General features: G+C 41.6%; 1 long non-coding RNA gene across 2 annotated transcripts in view; it reads right to left on the bottom strand.

The window, feature by feature from the left end:
* LOC133051862 (uncharacterized) overlaps nt 1-23,993 on the bottom strand; it is a 58,328-nt gene that overhangs the window by 9,550 nt on the left and 24,785 nt on the right. For both annotated transcript variants that reach the window (XR_009691931.1, XR_009691932.1), the window contains 2 exons: nt 18,671-18,712; nt 8,585-8,676 (listed from right to left, as the gene is read on the bottom strand). This is a non-coding gene — a long non-coding RNA (uncharacterized LOC133051862). The remainder of the gene's footprint in view (nt 1-8,584; nt 8,677-18,670; nt 18,713-23,993) is intronic.

Genomic DNA, 23,993 nt, shown 5'->3' with positions numbered 1-23,993 from the left:
TACTGCCCATGATCCATTGATCTTGCCTAGATATCTCCAGCTTTACCTGTAATCATTTGTTTGTATATGTCTGTGGATTGAGTTGTTTGCAATTCTATCACATGTGTAGGTTCATGAATCCACCAATAAGATCAGAACTGTACTATCACAAGGATCCTTCTAGCTGCTCCCTATGCATTCATACTTACCTTCTATCTGCCCCATTTTCTAACCCCTGTGGCACCCACTAACTGTCCCCCATCACTGTACATTTTGTCATTTCAATAGTATTATATAAACAACCATACAGTATGTAACTTTTTAAAACTGGTATTTTTCTCACTCAGGAGGATTCCTGGGAGATTCACCCAAGTTATTACCATGAACGGATACCCTACTTCTTTTTATTGCTGAGTAGTATTCCATGGCACATATGTCCTACAGTTTATTTAAACATTAATATGTTGAAGAATACACGTATGAGTGACCCAGTTTCTCTGCATCCTCTCCAGCATTTGGTGTCAATATTTTTTATTTTAGCTGTTCTCATAGATGTGTCCATCTAGTCAAAGCTATGGTTTTTCCAGTAGTCATGTATGGATGTGAGAGTTGGACTAAAAAGAAAGCTGAGCATTGAAGAATTGATGCTTTTGAATTGCAGTGTTGGAGAAGACTCTTGAGAGTCCCTTGGACTGCAAGGAGATCAAACCAGTCAGTCCTAAAGGAAATCAGTCCTGAATATTCACTGGAAGGACTAATGCTGAAACTGAAACTCCAATACTTTAGCCAACTGATGCGAAGAACTGACTCATTGGAAAAGACCCTGATGCTGGGAAAGATTGAAGGCGGGAGGAGAAGGGGACGACAGAGGATGAGACAGTTGGATGGCATCACCGACCCAATGGACATGAGTTTGAGCAAGCTTTGGGAATTGGTGATGGACAGGGAAGCCTGGTGTGCTGCAGTCCATGGGATCACAAAGAGTCGGACATGACTGAGTAACTGAACTGAACTGATAGGTGTGTAGTAATATCTCACTATGGTTTTGATGTGCACTTTCCTGATGACTGATGATGTTGAATATCTTTTCATGTGTTATGTGTCATCTGTATATTCTCTTTAGTGAAAAGTTTGTTTATATCTTCTGCCCATTTTCTAACAGGATTGTTTGAATTTTGAGCGTTCTTTATATATTCTGGATAAAAATCCTTTTCAGATACATACTTTGCAAGTAATTTCTCTAGTTTGTAGCTCATATTAATAGGATCTTTCATAGAACAAAACTTCATTATTTTGATGAAATACAATTAATAGTTTTTCCTCTTATGGATCATGCTTGTGGTATCGAGTCTAAGAACACTTTGTTGAGCCCTAGACCATGAAGATTTCGTCCTGTGGCTTTTGTTCTACAAGTTTTATAGTTTTGCACTTTAAGTCTGTGATCCATGTTGAATTAATCTTTATATATAGTGTGATGTTTAGGTAAAAATTCACTTATTTTGCCCATGCATATCAACTGCTTCTGCACTATTTGTTTAAAAGGTTATCCTTCCTCCACTGAACTGATTTTACAACTTTCAAAAATCAATTGAACAAATTTGTGTGGGTATGTTTCTGGGTTCTCTATTCTGTTCCATTTATCTGTGTGTTTACCTCCCACTTTTACCATACTGGCTTAATTACTGTAGCTATATAGTAAGCTTTTACATTGGTTTATCCTTTATAAAAGTTTGCTCTTTATAAAAATCATTTTTAGCTACTCTAGGTCCTTTGCTATTTCACATAATTTTTGGGGGGGGCATTGCACAGAGTGACTTGTGGGATCTCAGTACCCTGGTCAGGTACTGAACCCGGGTCACAGCAGTAAAAGCATGGAATCCTAACCACTAGGCAATCAGGTAATTTCTTCCATATAAATTTTATAATAAGCCTATCTCTATCTATACAAATCCTTGCTGGGATTTTGATAGAGATTTCATTAACCTATAAATCAATCTGGGGAGAACCGACATCTTTAGTATGTTGAATCTTCCAGTCCATGAACACAATCAATCTCAAGCTCTTTCATTAGTGTTTTGTAATTTTCAGCATACAAATTCTGTACCTGCTTTGTTAAGTTTATACCTAAATATTGATATTTCATTTTCTTTGGAGCAATTGTAAATGGTGTTATTTTATATTTCCAGTTACTATATAGAAACGCAATTGATTTTTGTGTTGATTTGATATCATGTGGCCTTGCTGAGTTCAATTATTAGTTCTAGAAGGTTTTTTTTTTTTTAAGATTTCTTGTGATTTGTTGTGCAGATGGTCAAATTTTCTGCAGAGATAGTTTTCCTTGATTCTTTCTAATCTGGATTTTTTAAAATTTCTTTTTCTTGTCTTGTTATACTGTCCAGAACTTCCAGCACAATGTTGAATAGAAGTGATAAGAACAGACATGCTTCCCTCATTCCAATCTTAAAAGGGAAACATTCAGTCTTTCACTGTTAAGTATAATGTTAGCTGTTATGTTTAGATGTTCTTTATGAAGTTAAGGAAGTTCCCCTCTACTCCTAGTATACTAATGGTTTTTATCATGAATAAGTGTTGAATTTTATCAAATGTGTTTTTCTTTGCTAACTGATATGGGCATATGGATGGGGCTTCCCTGGTGGCTCAGGAGGTAAAGAATCCACCTATAATGTAGGAGACCTGGGTTCAATCCCTGGTTCAGGAAGATGCCCTGGAGAAGGGAAGGGCAACCCATTCCAGTATTCTTGCCTGGAGAATACCATGACAGAGAAGCATGGTGGGCTACAGTTCATGGGGTCACAAAGAGTCAGATATATATGGTAGCCTATGTTGACTGATTTTTTTTCAAGTTTTTATATGTTGATTTTTAAAATATTGAACTAGATTTGCATACCTTAATAAATCTCACTTAGTCATGGTGTGTAATTCTTTTACACATTGTTGGTTTCATTTTGCTAATGTTTTGTTGAAGATTTTTCTAAGTCCATGAGATATTTGTCTATAGCTTTCTCCCTTTTCTGCACTGTCTTTGATTTTGGTATGCTTCTGGGACTCTGATATGGATCTTTTTTAATTTCCCACAGGTTTCAGAGGCTCTATTTTTTTCCAGTCTATTTTTTTCTGTGCTGCTCAGATTGAGCAAATTCTATTGGTGTATCCTCAAGTTCACTGATTCTATCCTCTGTCATCTCCACTATACTATTGAGCCTAACCAGCAAGTTTTTAATTTCTGCTATTGTATCCTTCCTTCTATAATTGCTGTTTCTTTTTTATAACTTGTTGTTTCTTTGCTCTGACTTCCTATTTTTTTTCCTTTCATTTTATGGAAGAGACATGGCAATTGCTTATTGAAGCATTTTTGTGGTGCTGCATTAAAATCCTTGTCAGATAATTCTCAGTATGGTACTGGCACAAAAACAGAAATATAGACCAATGGAACAAGATAGAAAGCCCAGAAATAAACCCATGCACCCATGGGTACCTTATTTTTGACAAAGGAGGCAAGAATATACAATGGGGCAAAGACAGCCTCTTCAATAAATGGTCCTGGGAAAACTGGACAGCTACATGTAAAAGAATGCAATCAGAACACTTCCTAACACCATACACAAAGATAAACTCAAAATGGACTAAAGACCTAAATGTAAGACCAGAAACTATAAAACTCTTAGAGGAAAACAGGCAGAACACTCAATGACGTAAATCAAAGCAAGATCCTCTATGACCCACCTCCTAGAGTAATGGAAATAAAAACAAAAGTAAACAAGTGGGACCTGATTAAACTTAAAAGTTTTGCACAGCAAAGGAAACTATAAGCAAGGTGAAAAGACAACCCTCAGAATGGGAGAAAATAATAGCTAATGAAACAACTGACAAAGGATTAATTTCCAAAATATACAAGCAGCTCATACAACTCAATACCAGAAAAACAAACAAGTCAATCAAAAAGTGGGAAAAAGACCTAAACAGACATTTATCCAAAGAAGACATACAGATCGCTAACAAACACATGAATAGATGCTCAACATTGCTCATTATTAGAGAAATGCAAATCAAAACTACAATGAGATATCACCTCACACTGGTCAGAATGGCCATCATCAAAAAGTCTACAAACAATAAATGCTGGAGAGGGTGTGGAGGAAAGGGACCCCTCTTGCACTGTTGGTGGAAATGTAAATTGATACAGCCACTATGGAAGACGGTATGGAGATTCCTTGAAAAACTAGGAATAAAACCACCATACGACCCAGCATATACCCTAGGCATATCCCACTCCTAGGCATATACCCTGAGGAAACCAAAATTGAAAAAGACACATGTATCCCATTGTTCATTGCAGCACTATTTACAATAGCTAGAACATGGAAGCAACCTAGATGTCCATCGACAGATGAATGGATAAAGAAGTTGTATATATACACAATGGAATATTACTCAGAAATAAAAAGGAATGCACTTGAGTCAGTTCTAATGAGGTGGATTAATCTAGAACCTATTATACAGAGTGAAGTGAGTCAGAAAGAGAAAGATAAATATTGTATTCTAATGCACATATACAGAATCTAAAAAATAGTACTGGAGAATTTATTTACAGGGCAGCAGTGGAGAAACAGACATAGAGAATAGACTTACGGACATGGGGAGAGAGGAGGGGAGGGTGAGATTATGGAAAGAGTAACATGGAAACTTACATTACCATATGTAAAATTGATAGCCAATGGGAATTTGCTGTTTGGCTCAGGAAACTCAAAAAGGGGCTCTGTATCAACCTAGAGGGGTGGGATGGGGAGGAAGATGGGAGGGAGTTTCAAAAGGAAGGGGGTACATGTATACCTATGGCTGATTCATGTTGAAGTTTGACAGATGAGAACATAATTCTGTAAAGCAATTATCATTCAACAAAAACACTTTTTAAAAAATCCTTGTCAGATAATTCTAACATCTGATTCATCTTGGTAGTGATGTCAGTTGATTGTCTTTTCTCACTCTAGTTGTGATTATCTGGTTCTTGGTATGATGGGTGATTTTTCATTGTATCCTGGACATTTGACTACTATGTTAGGAGACAATTTAAATCTTTTATTTTAGTAGACAATGTTTAGTTTTAGCACACAATTCCTAGCCTACTTTTGTAGGCTGTGGTTTCAATGACAATTTACTTTTCAGAACCTCTGTGGTGCAATTTTGTCCGGCTTGGTTAACATGGTGCCGACGGGGCCCTCACTGGTCCCTGCTGGTGCTGCCTGAGGGAGCAGAAGGTGCTTCACCAGGCTGGGCTGCCTCATGTCTCTAGGTGGAGGAGGTGAGTCTCTAGTCTTTAAAAACAGCACATTACCTGGCTTTGCTTATTCTGGTGGCAACTCCCCCACCCCTTGCCAGTGCTGTATGCCTGGTATATCTTTTGGGGAGAGGGGAATCCTTAAGATCATAAGGACAAAAGTCTGAGTCTGGCTCAATTCCTGAGCCAGACTGCTTGCTGCAATAGGATTTCCCCTTGATGGTGCCCTGTTTGCACAGTATCTTTTGCTGGGCCAGGGGAGTCTCTGGCCTGGTGGGAAATGAAAGCACTTCTCCTGACTGTTTATTGTCAGTGGGGCTCCCTGCTACATTTCCTTGCTGGAGTTGCCATGCTCACTTGGTATTGTCAGTAGGACTCCCATTCAACCCAGAGGAGCCTACCTGAGCAACCATCTGTTGCTAGGTTGGGAGCTGGGAAATACTGGGCCTATGTTGCCTTCTGTTGGGTGGTAAGTCATAAGGCTACCACGGTGTTCCTCCAGTCCTGGAATTCCCAGCCACTCTGCCTTCCTCTTTACCTCTTTTAGAATTCTCCTTTGGTTGCCTCTTGAATTATTTCTAGGATTCATAATTATACTCAGCCGAGAGGAAGAAGGAGCAATGAGTCTATGCCATCTTGTCCAGACTGAAAGTAGAAGTCCAATTTCACATTGGTTTCTGCTGCTGCTTCTCCTAGGAATGACTCCGGTTTTCAACTGCCACCCTTCTCTTGGCAAAGAGATGCTCAGGAGGCTTTGCTTTGGGTAATATAACAAGTTCTCAGTTCAGGAGGGTTTTTTTGTGTTTATGTCTGTGGTCTGTTTGTTTTTGAGAAGAAAGGCTGGCAGAGACCAGCCCTGAAGCAGCAACTGTGTTACCGTGGGGAAACACTCTTGATTGGAGGCTGAGTCAGCTGTGGATCTGTCTGACCTATATGACACTCCAATGGCCCTGCACTCACAGGATCATATTTTGAGGAGTCAGAACAACCAAAATTTGGCATTAATATTTCCAGACAGGATGGAGGCAGAAAATCAGAAAATAAAATTTTAAAATATTCTCCTTTCTCTGCAGAAAACCTTGGCATATCAGTACTCTGTGCAGCACTGATCTTCAAGGAAAACAAGAGGCCACTGGAGAAGACTGCCTGTTCTAGTACGCTGAATCGTGATCCCCCAGAGATGTCCATGTCCTAATCCTTGGGATCTGTGAAGATGTTACCTTACATGGACTTTGCAGGAGTGATTAAGTTAAGGATTTAAGATGGGGACATTTTCTTGGATTATCCAGGTGGGGCTAATCTAATTACAGAGTCCACATAAGGGAGAAACAGCAGGGTTAGAATTAGAGAAGGCAGTGTGAAGCAGGGGTCAGACACCGACAGTGAGGTTTGAAGATGCTATGTGCTGGCTTTGAAGATGGAGGAAGGGGCCATGAGCCAAGGAATGCCCGTGGCTTCTGGAAGCTGAAAAATGGATGATTTTAGACTTCTGATCTCCAGAAGTGTAAGATAATAAATTTATGTTGTTTTAAGCCATTTAGTTTGTGGTAATTTATTATAGTAGCAACAGGAAGTAATACACTGACAGAGGGCAAGGAAGGGTCATGAGGGGGGCGGACGGTCAGAGGGTACTATATAGTAGTAGGAACATGGCTGCTGTTTAAATGCTTGCTGCACAAGTTTCATGTTTAAAACTCCAGTCTGAGAGGAGACTGATTCAAAGTCTAGACCACGGCTGAAAATTAGAACTTTTTATGATGATGGGAAGGTTCTGTATCTGCACTCTCCAATACAATAGCAATTATTAGGCACATGTGACTACTGAGAACCTGAAATGTGGCTAGGGCTAATGAGAAAATGAATTTTTAATCTGATTTACTTAACTTAGATTGAAATTTCAAAAGTTTCATGTAGCTAGTGGCTGCTTGTATTGGACAGAGCAGGTCTCTACCATTAAAAAGAGTGTGGATAAGGTAAATACAAACTTCTTCATTCAATTCTTCAATGCTAGAAAACTAGCTTGCCAAAAACAGCTTGTATCAAATTAAAGAAGCAGCAACACTTCTCTGGAGATCATATTTCTCATAACCTCTGCCATAATACAAGCACAAACCTAGAAGAGGAAAAAACATCTAAACAGCCTGCGAAACTGCTATCATTAAACCCATGAACTTCACAGGAGATATATGAGGTCAGCCCTTGGTGAAACATCTGTACATTAGAAGAACCTGGAATACACTGGTCTCAGCCTCTGACACCAAAAAGAGTAAAGCTGGAAACTAAACAAGATAGAATTTCAAAAGCACAGAAATCTGGGACCCATTTAATCAGGAAAGACATATTACTACATGCCTCAGAGGTCCAGGGCAAAAGCAGATGGTCATAATGGCCACTCTGAGTCACAAAGCAAGGTTATATTATGTTCTGTGCCATCTGAAGGCAAACAGTAAATGATGCAATTAAAAAAAAGAAAGAAAACCTCAACAAAGAAAATGGGTAAATGCAAAATAAAACAAAAAACTATGTTTTCAGTGTCATGCAAAACCCCTACCTTTTTTTCTTAAACTTTTTATTCTGTACTGGAGTATAGCTGATTAACAACACTGATAGTTTCGGGTGAGTGCCAAAGGTGAGAGCCATACATGTACATGTTTCCATTCTCTTCCAAACCCCCCTCCCATCCAGGCTGCCACAAAATCCTGAGCAAAGTTCCATGTGCTATATAGTCAGTCCTTGTTGGTTATCCATTTTGAATATAGCAGTGTGTACATGTCCATCCCAAACTCTCTAACTATCCCCCCTCTTTCTCCTGGCAACCATAAGTTACAGAGACTGTGAGTCTCTGTTTTGTAGGTTAATTTGTATTGTTTCTTTTTAGATTCCACGTATAAGTGATATCATATAATATCTGTCTTTCTGTGTCTGACTTACTTCACTCCGTATGGCAATCTCTAGGTCCATCCATGTTGTTGAAAATGGCATTTGTTGTGTTCTTTTTTATGGCTGAATACTATTCCACACACACACACACATACACATCTTCTTCACACACACACACACACACACACACACACACATCTTCTTCATCCATTCCCCCATTGATGGACATTTAGGTTGCTTCCATGTTTGGCTATTGTTAACAGTGCTGCAATGAATATGGGCAGAACCCCTACTTTTAAGGTACTGGCCACTGTGCTATATCACCCATTCCAGCTCTTTGTCACTGTGGCTGTCACCATCATGATATGCACCAGGGTTGGTAAATCACTTCAAGCATTCTCTCACCATTACCATCAACACCATTCTCACCTTATCCTTCTGCTTTAACTGCCACACAACTTCCAAATCTGGATCAATGCAACCAGCCACCACTGCTGTTTCTGTGTCCATGCTGCTGAGCCCTGGGGGAGAAAAGAGCACAGTGGTACAGGACAGGATCATCTTGAAAAGCATGGTCTCTGTGGAATATTACATGGTGGTTATATATGCAAGAAATCTATATGTGCTGATATGGACAAATATTCAAGGCACCTTAAATTAAAAAGCAAGTGACATCACACCCCAAGTATGGCAATCATCAAGATAACAAATGTTGGTGAAGATGTGGAGAAACTGCAACCCTCTTGGGTTGCTGGTGGGAACGTAAAATGTTGCAGCCACTTTGAAAATATGTGGCAGTTTCTCAAAATGTCAAACATAGAGCTACTGTATGATCCAGTGTTAGGGAAATTAAATGAATAGTCTTGTATAGGCTTCAAAGAAAAGCAGAGCAGGCCTCTGACCTTGTTTCTAATCTGCCTGGACACTGCCCTGACTGGGAGTGACTGGGAGTGACTGCCTGCTATGAGTGCAAGACTCATAGCACCATAGATAAGATGGGGGAGGAATCTTGAGATTGTTGAGAACCTGGAGAGGGCCTGGACAACCAAGCCCCAGGCTTCAGTTCAGTTCAGTTCAGTCGCTCAGCCGTGTCCAACTCTTTGTGACCCCGTGGACTGCAGAACACCAGGCTTCCCTGTCCATCACCAACTCCCAGAGCTTACTCAAACTCATGCCCATCGAATCGGTGACATCTTCCAACTATCTCATCCTTTGTTGCCCCCTTCTCCTCCCGCCTTCAATCTTTCCCAGCAGCAAGGTCTTTTCCAATGAGTCAGTTCTTCGCATCAGGTGGCCAAAGTATTGGAGTTTCAGCTTCAGCGTCAGTCCTTCCAATGAATACCCAGGACTGATTTCCTTTAGGATTGACTGGTTGGATCTCCTTGCAGTCCAAGGGACTCTCAAGAGTCTTCTCCAACACCACAGTTCAAAAGCATCAATTCTTCGGCACTCAGCTTTCTTTATAGAAACGTTGCTATAGGCTTAGCAACATTCCAAGTTTTACAAGACAAAACAAACAGCATTAACAGGAAACTAGGCTTGCAATTTGGTCACAGATTGATGATGATATCAGTTTGCATCCATCCTGGGATTATAAATGGGAACCCCGAACTGCAATCTTTGAAGTCTCACCCACGGAGTGGACACACTGCCTGGGACCCTTTTCCCAATCTGGACTCCAGATGTGCTGTGACACGGGACTTTAAGTCTGGATGTTGGTCAAAACCCAACTTGGTGATGTATTCTCCGCTCTTTCTAGTTCTTTTTTCTTTTAATGAAAGTAAGCTAGATAATTCTCTAATAAATATCTGTATTATTTATTTGTATATAGCAAGTGGCTTACTTTGTTAACAAATCCTTTGAACCTGAAACAAAAGTGAAAACTTTCAGCAAAACACCAGCATTCCACTCCTTGGTATATATTCAAGAGATATGAAAATAAACATCCACACGAAAACTTGTAATTGAATGTTCATAACAGTATTATTCATGACAGCTAAAAAGCAGAAACAACCCAGTGTCCACTAACTGATGAATTGATAAAAAAAATGTGGTGTACATGTACAATGGAATGTTATTCAGCAGTAAAAAGAATGAAGTTCTGATTCATGCTATAACATAGATGAGCCTCGAAAACATGTGCTAAGTGAAATAGGCCAGTCACAAAAGACCATGTATTACATGCTTCCATTTATAGGCAAGTCCAAAATAGGCTAATCTATAGAGGCAGAAAGGAGATTAGTGGTGTCTTCAGGCTGTGGGTGGGCATTGGGGATAAGGGAGTAACAGTTAAAGGTCTCAGGGTTTTGTTTTGAGGTGATGAACATGTTCCAAAAACTGACTATGATGGTGGTTGTATATATCCATGAATATACTAAAAACCACTGAATTGTACAGTTTTAATGTGTGAATTGTATGGTGTGCGAAGTACAGCTCAATTCAATAAAGCTGTTATTTTTTAAAAAAAAAAAAGCAAGTGCTAGAATAATGCATGTACTATGAGATCATTTACATAAAACCCCAAACTACATATGCATGCAATATAAACATTTGTGAATGTATGTAAATATATAGAAGATGATTTGGAAGGCTCCCCACCCATCTGTTAGCATTGGTTACTTCTGGAGAGGGAAGCGGGACCGCCTTCTGTACTCTCACACTTTCCGGCTTCTCCTCCTACCACCCTAGTTGTTCCTTCAAGTTGCTTTTGTAAGCATCCCTTCCTCTGCACATCTCTTTAGAATCTCATTTTACTCTTCAGGCTCTCCTTGAAGTGATCCTAAGATCACACATTTCCCACAGCTTCAACTTCTATTCATATCCCAACCCATTCATTCAGCAAATATTCATTGAGCACCTACCAGGTACTGTACGAGTACCTTTGATTCCTTCCTTTCCCTCACCTCCCATCCCTCACCCAGCAAATTCCACCAGTCCCCTCTCCAATAAACATACAGTAAGACCCCTACCTATGAATGAGTTCCAGTCCAGCTTGTTCCTAAGTCAATTTGCTGGACTAAGAGGAAAGAATTTTTACAAAGGCAACTTGAAGGAACAGCCAGAGTGTCTGACCCTCAGGTTTTTCGCTGAAGCAACTAGACAGACGGTGGGTGCCACTGAGGCTGGAAGACAAGGGGAGGAGCAAGCAGGATTGGGTCTTGCTTCAAGAACTGAGTTCTGGACATGTTAAATTTGAGATGTGTGTGAGTCATCCAACTGGAGATCCTAAGTAGATGGCTGGCTATAGAAGTCTAGATAGACCTCAGTGAGGTGGTCAGGGCTAGAGATGGAAGTTTAGAAACTGAACTTATCAATATAGATACAGTATTTAAAGCCCTGGGAATAAATAACCTAGGAAGAAAGTGGAGAATAAGAAAAAAAGGAACCTGATGCAGAGTTCTAAAGTCTCCCATATTTGTATGTCCAGTGCTAACCTCCTTCTTCCATGAGTTCCAAATGCCTTACATAAACCTGATATGGCCCCAAATGATTCCATTGACTTCCTCTTCAAAACTGGTCCTCCTTCTGTATTCATCAGTCAATTCAATCTCCAGTACCATTCCCCACCTTTCCATCCCCATGACAGTTACTTTAGGTCATCAACCTCATCATCTTATGCCTGGATGACTATAGTAGTTTCTTAGCTGACATCTCTGCCTCTAGTATTTCCCCCCAACTGTGGCTGCCAGTAGGGTCCTTCTAAAATGCCCAATCATGGTATTTCCCTACTTAAAACCTTTTGATGATTTCCCATTGTTCAAGATAAAGTAAAAATTCTTAAACTTAATGTATAAGGTCTTTTAGGATTTGTTTCCTGCTGACATATTCAACCTTATCTTCCATTTACTCCCTCTCCCTTACATCCTAGGCATACCAATTGATCAACTGCCTTTAGTTCTCTGGACACATCATTCTTATTTATTTCTACAAACATGTACCTACCTGCAATGCACCCCACCACTAACTGTTCTCCAGCTCTATGAAAAGTTTTCAGATTGCTCTCCAAACCAACTTGATCTCTTTTTTCTTGATGTCCCCTCAGTATCCTGAGCATGCTTCCATCTTTATTGTCTATATCTTATTATATTTCTATGTCCATGTAGCTCTCTCCCTCTACTAGCCAATAAGCTTAATGAGGGCAGGGATGGTACTTACTTGTTTTACCAGCACTTAATATGGTGCCGAGCATATAGTTAATCACATCAGCCAATATTTATCAAATGCTTATTATTAGTGCTAAGAAATTTAATAAGTGCTTTATATGCACTGATTCATTTAATCTTTAAAAAAATTTTTATTGGAGTATAGTTGATTTACAATAATGTGTTAGTTTCAGGTGTACAGCAAGTGAATCAATTATACATAGATATATATCCACTCTTTTTTAGATTCTTTTCCCATTTAGGCCACTACAGAGTATTGTGTAGAGTTCCTTATTGTGTAGGTTCTTATTAGTTATCTATTTTATATATGGTAGTGTATGGGGCTTCCCAGGTGGCTCAGTGATAAAGAATCAGTCTGCCAATGCAGGAGTCTTGGGTTCGATCCCTAGGTCAGGAAGATCCCCTGGAGAAGGAAATGGCAACCCACTCCAGCATTCTTGCCTGGAGAATTCCATGGAGATTTCAAAAGGAGCCTGGTGGCCTATAGTTCATGGGGTCACAAAAGAGTCAGACATGACTGAGTGAATGAGCATGCACATATGCCACTCCAATTTCCTGCTGGTAACCATAATTTTCTTTTCTACATCTGTGACTCTATTTGTTCTGCAAATAAGTTCATTTGTGCCACTTTTTAAGATTCCATGTATGAGTATTATCATATGATATTTGTCTTTCTCTGACTTACTTCATTCAGTATGACAATCTCTAGGCCCATTCATGTTGCTGCAAATGGCATTATTTCACTCTTTTTATGGTGGAGCAATATTCCATTGTATGATTCATTTAATATGTACAACAATCCTATGAGGCAGGTACTATTACTATGCTCAACTGAGAAGTAGGAAATAGACACAGAGAGGTTAAGTAACTTTGTCCAAGTCACACAGCTAGTAAGTAGTGGATACAAGCCCAGTCAGTCTAGCTCTGATGTCTGTGCTTGTAATCACTAGTCCCTCAGCAAATAAATGCCTCTTCAATGAATGGAAAATTGGAAACGTGGGACATGTGATTTTTTTTTCATGTTATTATTCTGACCTTGACAATTTCATCTTTTCTTTCATTAAAAAAAACTTCATTTCATTCAGAGCTCAGACTCAATAAAGCTACAAAATCAAATAACAGATCCTGTGCTATGGAGCTCAAGGGAGCCAATAAGGGCAAATGTCATTATCCTCACACCTCCAGGCAAGTCAGGTTGATTTATTAATGTTCAATGACTAGGGCCAAAGCACAGAAAAATAAGATAGGTCTAAACATCATACCATCTTAACATCAAAACATCCTGACAGTAACCATTTACTGAGCACCTCACAGATGTCAGGCACTTTGCTGAGAGTTTTACATGAATTACCTCATTCAATCTTTCCAACAGCCTTCTGTGGTTTCTGCACTGTTAGACTCTCCATCTTACAGATGAGAAAATAGGCTCAAAGAGGTTGGGTAACTTCTGCAAGGTTGCAAAGTTAGTAAATGGCAAACCAGGATTTACACCAGGGCTGTCAGCTGTAGTTGGTACTTTAAAGCTCTGCAGTGGACCGCCCACTTGCCTGAGTCAATTGTGACTCTAGGGCTGCGCTGCCCCCACTGGACAAACACTAACCACATGCAGCTAGGTCAATTTATGTCTTTATTTTTCAAATTTTATTGAGGTATAGTTTATTTACAATATAGTGTTAATTTCTGATGTACAGCAGAGTCATTTATACATACATTATACACACACACACATATGCATACATATACACACATTCTTTTTCATATTCTTTTCTATGATGGTTTATCACAGGATATTGAATATAGTTCCCTGTGCTCTACAGTGGGACCTTATTGTTTGTCCATCCTATATACAGTAGTTTGCATCTGCTAATCCCAAACTCCCAATCCTTCTCTCCCCCACTCCCTTTCCCCTTTGGTAAGCATAAGTTTGCTTTCTATGTCCGTGGGTCTATTTTGTAAATAAGTCCATTTGTGTCATATTTTAGATTTCACATATAAGTGGTATCATATGGTATTTGTCTGTGATTTACTTCACTTAGTGTAATAATCTCCTGATTGATTCAATTGCTGCATATGACATTATTTCCTTCTTTTTATGGTTGTGTAATATCCCACTGTATATATACACCAAATCTTTATCCATTCCTCTGTTAATGGACATTTAGGTTTATTCCCACGTCTTGGCTTTTGTGAATAGTGCTACTACAAATATAGGGGTGCATGTTATCCTTTCAGATTAGAGTTTTGTCTGGATATATGCCCAGGAGTGAGATTGCTGGATCATATGGTAATTCTATTTTTAGTCTTCTGAGGAACTGCCATACTGTTTTCCATAGTGGCTGTACTAACCTATACTTTCATCAACAGTGTAGGAGGGTTAGCTTTTCTTTATACCCTCTCCAACATTTATTAGACTTTTTAATTATGGCCATTCTGACTGGTGTGAGGTGACACCTCACTGTAGTTTTGATTTGCATTTCCCTAATAATTAGTGATGATGAGCATCTTTTCATGTAGGTCAATTTAATTAAAATTAACTACAACTAAAAATTCAGTTCCTCAGTCACACCAGTCACATTTTATGTGCTCAAAAGCCACATGTGGCTATTGACCACCATATTAGAGAGCACAAAGAAACACTGCCCTCATTACAGAAGGTTTCCTAGGTCAGTGAGGCACCGAAGTGTGCTGCCTATGACAAGATAGGCTCTGCAAGCTTCTTCTAAGTGTTGTGTCCCCCTCTCTACCCTGCCAATCTGGCTCTTCTCACTTCATAGTCTTGAGGATACTCTGAGGCATCCTTTAAGGTAATAACTTCCATTATCGTCCCTTCCATCATTCACCTCTTCAGTAACATCACCCTTTCTATCCACTGCCCACAGTTCATCCTTGTGCCCATCCCAGTCGCCCCCTCCCCTCTCCAGTCCTGGGGAGACAGAGGTCCTGTTGTTATTCATTCTCATTCTGCCTCCAATCAACCCAGATGGTTGGGTGGGGGGACAGACACTTCACAGCCACAAGTAGGAAAGGTCTCCCAAAAGCACAGATCCCCCAACTGTTGTCTGCAATTATGCCCTGTCTCCTCACCTGCTGCTGGCTAAGCTCTCCAGGGGGAGGGCTCACCCCACCCCTGGCCCAGCTGGCTGCAGAGGTGCAGGCTCCTGTGGCCACCATGACACTAATATGATTTTGGAGCTTGTGAAAAAGACCTGCAATCTTTTTCAAACCACCTGTTACCCAATGTCAACAAAATCTGAAATGATGCTAGAAGACAGGCTGGTTGTACATAATCTGCTCTGCACACAGGGACGAGTTGGGAACAAAGGAGACAAAGCAGCCAGGGATAGAGGAGCTAAATAAGATCCATTTGATTACCTACGGTCATGGAGAATAGACATGGCAGCTTATTAAAGCCCCTCGATAATCCCAAGGCACTCTGGAATTCATTATATGACATAGCCATACCCTTACCTCTGAACCCCAGCAGACTTATCCACCTAATTAACTTTCCTCAGACAGATGTTAAAATGGGCATATATTTTCCAAGCTGATTATAACTGATGGCTAGAGGAAGTGGGCAATGGCATGCAGACTGGGAAGTGTAAAGAAAGCTTAAACTGATCAATTCGCCACTGAAAATCTCAATGGAGAGTACTGCAGAGTCACCTGTGTACACTGTCCAAAGAAGGATTCTGCCTGTCAAGGCAACTACAGAGTTGAGACACCTGAGACACTATTCAGAGGCCAATGCCAAAGATGTAGGAAAGAGTCAAGCTGGATGTCTCTTAGTTCATCATGCCACCAGTCACAAAATCAGAGACACCCTGCAGATCTCCAAAAGGTTCTCATACAGAAGCAAGCTCACTCCAGCACACGGCACTTAACAGTGGGGGCTGTACTAGGGAAAAAAAGGGTGGGGGGACTTCCCTGGTGGTTCATTGGTTAAGAATCTGCCTTGCAATGCAGGGGACATAGGTTCAATCCCTGGTTGAGGAACTAAGATCCCACATGCTATGGGGCAACTAAGCCCATGCACCACAACTTACACGGCAAGGGAAGAACTCAAATGGCACAGTGGAGATCTCATGCAGCACAGCTAAGACCCGACACAGCTCAAAAAATAAATATTAAAAAAAAAAAGAAAGGAAGGAAAGGTGGACAGGCTCTGTCCCCATCCCTGTGATATGTGGGCCATGCTGCCTCTGAAAATACAGCGGTAACATGGGGACAGTAAGCAACACTCAGGGTTTTGCTCCAGTCAAGCTTGAAGTGGGCAGAGCAGAGTGATAATGGAGCAGGGAAAGGATGAGGGGCCAGAAGACAGAGTCACCATTCCTGAGAGCAAGAGTTCTCGCGAGACATTTATTGGTTTCTGTCTTCCCTCTGAAGGGGAGAAAGTAGGTCAACACACTCAAAGAACTGTGACCAGGAACAGTGGGACTGAGAGGGAGCTGCTGGCTGAGCCCTGCCAAGATGAAGCGGTGAGAGACACGCCTTTCGTTTTCAGGCACTTGGCTGAGGTCACTCTTGGCCTTGGGAAAAACTTGGGCTGTGGAGCCCTTGGTGTGTATTCTCTGCAGACCCTCGGACTTGGGTGCAAGAGGAGCCTCATATTTTAAAACTGATATCTAAATGGTTGACTGGCATGAGCTGGCAGGCACAGAATGTTTATAAGCAAACTGCCTGCTTTGGCTTTCAGTCAAGGTGGACAAGGCTCGGGGCAGCTCGGCTAAATATAGACAGCACAGGGGGCATAGGAAGCCAAAGAGCTCAGTTTCATGCCCAGGTCTCTTGGCTAACCTGGGGCAGACTCCCAGAATGTCTTTCTTTCATGGACCGATCTGTTCTTTGTAAGGCAGGAGCACTGAGTAAGTTTTCCCAGGTCTAGAGAAAGGTGGGGGGATGGTGGGTGTCACGCTGAGTCTGTTGCATTTTCTGACCTCATCTTCCCTTTAAAGATCCCAGTTTAGGGAAAAGACCAGTTGTGATCAGGAGGAAGGTGGAGTAGCAGATACATGCATGGAAATAGGACAAAGTGGTGATGACCCACTGGCAGCCACATGAAGCCCCCTGAACAAGGTTGCTGGTTAGTTCGAGCCAGAAGGAGGCTGCCTGAGCCCTGGTCTAAGGGTAGATGTGGTAGAGAAGCATACCAGAGGTGCCAAGTTAGAACTCCTGTTACATAGGGCACAGCTACGAGGCAAGCAGTGTGAGACACAGGAATTCAGGGAGGCAATTTTAGTAGGAAATTAAAAAAGCAGGCCATTCCTGCCCTTTGTCCCTGCCCATATGCCATTCCTTTCCTCAGAAAGACTACTTGTACAGAAGCAAAGAACCCAGACCAAGGGGGCTGCCTGTCCAGTCCAGTGAATGTGTTCTCAGGAAAAGTGTGGACTAGCCATGGAGCTGGGGAGGCCAAACCTCAGGGAAATCTTCAGTATTTCCCGTCCCAAGGCCCTTGGGCCTACCTTTGCTCCTAGACACTTCTGCCAGAAGTCAGTATATCCTTGGGTGGCAGGAATACCTGGGAGAAGCTGCTATTTTTTTCTGATTGTAAAATTGATAAGTGATGGCTGTATAAAATTAAAGAGTATAAAAGAAAATTTAAAGTAGAAAAAAAATTACCATAATCCTATCACTTAAAGATTATTACTATTAACAGCCTTTATGTAAATTTGGAGTATTCAGGCCTGGATGCAAGCTCTGGCTCTACTGCTAATTACAGTCTGACTTTGGACAAGTTCTGAACCTCAGTTTTCTTATCTGCAAAATGTGAATAATCATAGTACTCACCTCAAAGCACTGCTGCAGCGATACAAGAATTCATTTAAAGAGGTATAGTCATCCCTGGCAAATAGTAAGTGATTAATAAATCCTGGCCACCACCATCATCATTCTATGTGCCAATATTCAAAATCATCCATACTGATGGCTGCATAATATTCCATCATGTGATGATACTATTTCCCGAGTGTTAAACATCTCTGTTGTTTCCAAGATTTCAGTAATTACAAAATTGTTGCAAGGCACATTTTTGCATGTAATCTCTGATCATTTCTTTCACATAAATCTCCTAGAATTGAGCTTACTGGGAAAAAGAATATGAACATTTTCAGGCCCTTGTTCCAGACTACAAGCTGGGTTTCTAGAAAGGTTGTATTCATTTACATTTCTACCAGCAGGGCATATAAGTACCTATATCTTCATACTTTTCGCCAACACTGAGTAATAACATTTTTGAAAAGTCTCTGCTAATTTGATAAGGGAAATGATGTTTTGTTTTCATTTGTAAGACTCTGACTATAAGCGATGATACATATTTTAAACTCTCTGTTAAACTCATACAGGAACTCACGTGTTCCCAGAGACAAAATCCATAAGGAAGTCTTCAGGGATCCTGAAATGAAAACACACAAGGGATCTGCATTAAAATAATTTACATTTGAACAGTTGATATACATATTTGTAATCACTTTAAATTATAAAGTATAACATATAAAACACTGCACATCTGAGTAGAGCATTAAAAAGTCAATACCTTCTTATTCTCATCTAGGTCAAGAAATAGAACCTTGCCAGCTACCTCAGAAACCTGATATAGATCCCATCCCAATCCTTCTTTGCGTTCTTTTAGTTTTCTTTTTTAATTTGTACCCAAGTTGCAACCTTAAGCACTAAACTTTAGTTTTACTTTTTATTATTTACTTTATTATTTACTTATTATTTATTATTACTTTATTATTTACTTTATTATTTACTTCTTTTTTAATTCTTTATTCTTTATTCTTTTTACTTCATTTTCTTTTTTAATTTGTACCCAAGTTGCAACCTTAAGCACTAAACTTTAGTTTTACTTTTTATTATTTACTTTATTATTTACTTATTATTTATTATTACTTTATTATTTACTTTATTATTTACTTCTTATTCTTAGTAACTGACATACTTATAATAAAAGTTACACTGGATTATATCAGCACATAACTGAAAGAAACAAATGCTTTAAAAAAAAATGGAGCTTTGATGTTGTCATTTAGTCACAGTGTCCAGCTCTTTGCAACACCCTGGATAGTAGCCCGCCAGGCTCCTCTGTCCATGGGATTTTCCAGGCAAGAATACTGGAGTGGGTACACCATTACCTACTCCAGTGGATCTTCCCAGGTCAGGGATTGAACCTGTGTCTCCTGTGTCTCCTGCACTGGCAGGCAGATTCTTTACCACTGAGCCATCAGGGAAGCCCAAGCAGACGAGTATTTCAGATGAAAGACAATGGTGGTTTGGACCAGACTGGTTGAAAGAATGAGAGGTGGTCACATTTGGGATACACCTCAGAGTTAGAATCAATAGTAATTACAGGGACGTCCCTGGTGGTCCAGTGGCTAAGACTTCAAGCCCCCAATGCAGGGGGCCTGGGTTTGATCCCTTGTCAGGGAACTAGATCCCACATGCTGCAACTAAGAGTTATGCCGCAACTAAAAATCCCGAGTGCTGCAACTAAGACCTGGCGCACCCAAATAGATAAATAAATATTTAAAAAAAAAATAGGAATTATGGATCGACTGTGGATGAGGGGGTGAAAGGAAGAGGAGAATCAAGGATGATGCCCAGGTTTGGGGCTCGAGCAATAGAGTGAATGACGCTGACAGTTACTGAGATGGGGAAGAGTGGTGGCGGGTGGGGGGGTGTTCAAGTTCAGATTTTGACATGTTCACATGCCAGTGTCTAGGGGACTAGAGAAGACAAGTAGATAGGGGGGTGTCTCTGAGTGGAGCTCAAAGAAGAGGCCAGGTCTTGTGTAGCCCCACACTGGGCACTCTGAGAGGGGACACGAACTGTATCAGACACAGTTTGGAAGGAAGAGTTAATACAGAAGGTCTCGTGGATCAGTCCTAGTATGTCTCCAAGGGACCCTGGCATCATAACTGACCCCTGACCTATACCCCTGGGACAATGGCTCTCAGCAGGTTCTTTATGTCTCTGATTGACCATGCTGTCCAGAGAAATGGTGTGTGTTGTACCAGCTCAGGAGGTCCTCTCAGGAGTGTTTAAGAAGAGTTATGATGTACCTGGCTTTAAGTAAGTTTCATTTGAGTCTTAAGTTTTGTCTCATAAATGCCTCAGACCTGAAGACTTGGTGGACTTCCCTGGGCACAGACATGTCATGAGTGTCCCTGTAGTTTGCTGTGAGTTGTTCCTGTGTGGCCCTGGGTAGGGAAAAATTCAGAAGGTTATCCCCGAGCAATGTGTGTATTTTTCCTGCTGCCTTCCTCTGTATCCTTTGCTGTAAGACCTCAGCTGCAACTAAAACTTGCTGTTGCATCTTGTGAGTCGTCCTTCTAGTGAATCACCCAACTTGAAGTGGTTGTTGTTTTTCAGTCACTAAGTCATGTCAGATACTTTGCGACCCCATGGACTGCAGCACGCCAGGCTTCTCTGTCCATCACCAACTCCCAGAGCTTGCACAAACTCATGTCCACTGAGTCACGGATACCATTCAACCATCTCATCCTCTGTTGCCCCCTTCTCCTCTTGCCCTCAATCTTTCCCAGCATCAAGGCCTTTTCAAATGAGTCAGCTGTTTGCATCAGGTGGCCAAAGTATTGGAGCTTCAGCTTCAGCATCAGTCCCTCCAATGAATGTTCAGGGTTGATTCCCTTTAGGATTGACTGGTTTGATCTCCTTGCTGTCCAAGGGACTCTCAAGAGTCTTCTCCAACGCCACAGTTCAAAAGCATCAATTCTTCAGTGCTCAGCTTTCTTTATAGTTCAACTTTCACGTCCATACCTGACTATTGGAAAAGCCATAGCTTTGACTATACAGACTTTTGTCGACAAAGTAATGTCTCTGCTTTTTAATACACTGTCTAGGTTTGTTATAGCTATTCTTCCAAGCAGCAAGCCTCTTTTAATTTTGTGGCTGCAGTCACCATCTACATTGATTTTGGAGTCCAAGAAAATGAAATCTAACACTGTTTCCACATTTTCCCCATCTATTTGCCATTGTGGAGCCCCCAGAATATAGCCTCTGCCCTCAAGGGGCTTCAGTTTTAGCTGGAGAGAAGAAAGGAAGAAATATGAAGCCACTGTGACCCAAGCAGAAAAATATATACAGCACAGTCTGCCAGAGGACAGGGACTACATGTCTGTTCATCTTTGTATCCCCCAAACAGGGCTGGGGAATGGTGAGGTCCTCAGTAAAAGGTTGCTGAACTTCAGGCAAGAGGTGGAACTTGCTGGATGGTGAGGATTTTCAATAAGCTAAGAAGAGAGGAAGGGCATGCCAAATGGAGTAAACAACTTGATGCAGGCCCAAAAGGCAAGAACAGGCAGGGTTTGTTTGTCAAAAGCTGCCCTCTTAGTCTCCCTGCTCCACAATCCCTGGCTCAGTTATCAGACAGTAGGCATTTAATAAAGTCGGCCATTTGTCGGGTATCCATGACCAAGCTTGCTGCTACACCCTCTCCAGCCTTCCCTCACCTTTCTGGGAAGTGCTGAGGATGAGAGGGAAGGGCACAGCCTAGTCCTCCTGCACTGGCTCAAGTCACGTGCAAGAGAGTAAACTGAGGCTAAGATGTCGAGTTCCAAACCTCACTGTGACACGGACAGGTAGCTGGGCTGGTCTGCCTGCTATTCAGTGATAAACTTTCAGATGGGACTACCATATCTGTATTAATCCTGAATTCCACATCAGTTCCAAAATCAAAACTCCCAGAACTCAGGCATCGGGAATACAATCCTGCCATACTCCCTGGCCAGCTTTTGAAAGAAAGAGACTCAGAACTTATTCACCACAAGAGAAACTCAGGTGAAGGGAGATATGGAGATGGAAGAAAAGAGAAGGTATGCTCAACAATGGCCCATTTCTGTCTGTATGAACAGGACAGAGAACAGAAGAGTGAGTGCTTGGACCTTCGAGATCACTGAATGCAACCACTGCCCCTCCCCCTTGGGCAGAGGAGTAAGAGATCTAAGACCCCACAGCTGATCCAGGACCAGAACCCAGCTTTCCCGATTTCCAGTCCAGTGTTTTACCACATTTTAGTGCCCCATTCAGTAGTCCTACTGCCATGAGAATCATCCCCCAAAAAGGAGGATGGAGTAAATTGGCCAATTAGCAAGCACCCCTTGGTGAAGTGCATTAAGGGACAGAACAGGGAGGAGGCAAAGGGCTTGGCCAAGGCATCATGCTGGCAAGGGCTAAGGGAGCCACATTTCTGCCCGCTGCATGGGCTCTGCAGCCTCACTCTTCCTGTGCTTTGAGCTGAGGCAATCATGCTCTGTGTCACAGGGTGGGGAGTCAGAGGTGTGAACAAGACTTTTCTGCCAGCAGAGGTGAGTGCCCAGACTATTAATCAACCAGCAAAAGGAGGGAGGTGATGGAAGATGATTGGCTTAAAACTCAACATTCAGAAAACGAAGATCATGGCATCTGGTCCCATCACTTCACGACAAATGGATGAAACAATGGAAACAGTGACAGACTTTTTATTTTCGGGGGCTCCAAAATCACTGCAGATGGTCACTGCAGCCAGGAAATTAAAAGAGGCTTGCTTCCTTGGAAAAAAGTTATGAACAACCTAGACAGCATATTAAAAAGCAGAGACATTACTTTACCAACAAAGGTCCATCTAGTCAAAGCTATGGTTTTTCCAAGAGTCATGTATGGATGTGAGAGTTGGACTATAAAGAAAGCTGAGTGCTGAAGAATTGATGCTTTTGAACTGTGGTGTTGGAGAAGACTCTTGAGCGTCCCTTGGACTGCAAGAGATCCAACCAGTCCATCCTAAAGGAAATCAGTCCTGAATATTCATTAGAAGGACTGATGCTGAAGCTGAAACTCCAGTACTTTGGCCACCTGATGTGAAGAACTGACTCATTTGAAAAGACCCTGATGCTGGGAAAGATTGAAGGCGGGAGGAGAAGGGGATGACAGAGGATGAGATGGTTGGATGGCATCACCAACCCAATGGGCATGAGTTTGAGTAAGCTCCGGGAGTTGATAATGGACAGGGAAGCCTGGCATGCTGCAGTCCATGAGGTCGCAAAGAGTCGGACACGACCGAGGAACTGAACTGAACTGATCACAGATGCCTCTGACAGCAGCAGAAAGCCCTGGCCCAACCAGTGTCCCTTCCGCCCTAGGCCTGCCAGTTCACAGCAGCTGGGCAGAGAGCTCAAGGCCATGAGAATGGGACAGGCTGCCAGAGTGGAGTCTGCACATTAGCCTCTGCACTCTGCCCAGACTTCTGACTCAGAGGTGGTGACAGCGAGGCCGGGCTGGTTCATTGGCACAGTGAACCCAGGCAACAGGCTGGCAGTGACTTCTTTGAGGCTTGAGGTCACTTCCTGTTTGGTATCCCCAAGCCCTGAGCTGCCCTCCCATGCAGCTCGGGCCTCCGTGCAGGATCACAGGCAGCTCCTAGGCCAATCGCCAAAATGTGAGCAAAAGCCCAGAGGTACCTGAGGGAGCCTCAGATGAAGTCTGAAAAGGGATGCCTCTACTGAGGACCAAATCTGAGAATGAATGAATTTAGGATTCAAATCACATTCTTGCTCAATGCATGAATCACTCTCATAAAACAAGGCAATTTCAGTTCTGCTCAGAGCTTCAAATCTCACTATCAAAAAGCATTATATTGTCATTGCAAGAAATAGTTCATAATTCTGGCTTAGGCAAGG

Source organism: Dama dama, chromosome X (genome assembly GCF_033118175.1).
Source record: "Dama dama isolate Ldn47 chromosome X, ASM3311817v1, whole genome shotgun sequence".
Taxonomy (NCBI): domain Eukaryota; kingdom Metazoa; phylum Chordata; class Mammalia; order Artiodactyla; family Cervidae; genus Dama; species Dama dama.
The sequence above is the reverse complement of the archived record's forward strand: the minus strand, read 5'-3'. Positions and strand labels throughout refer to the sequence as shown.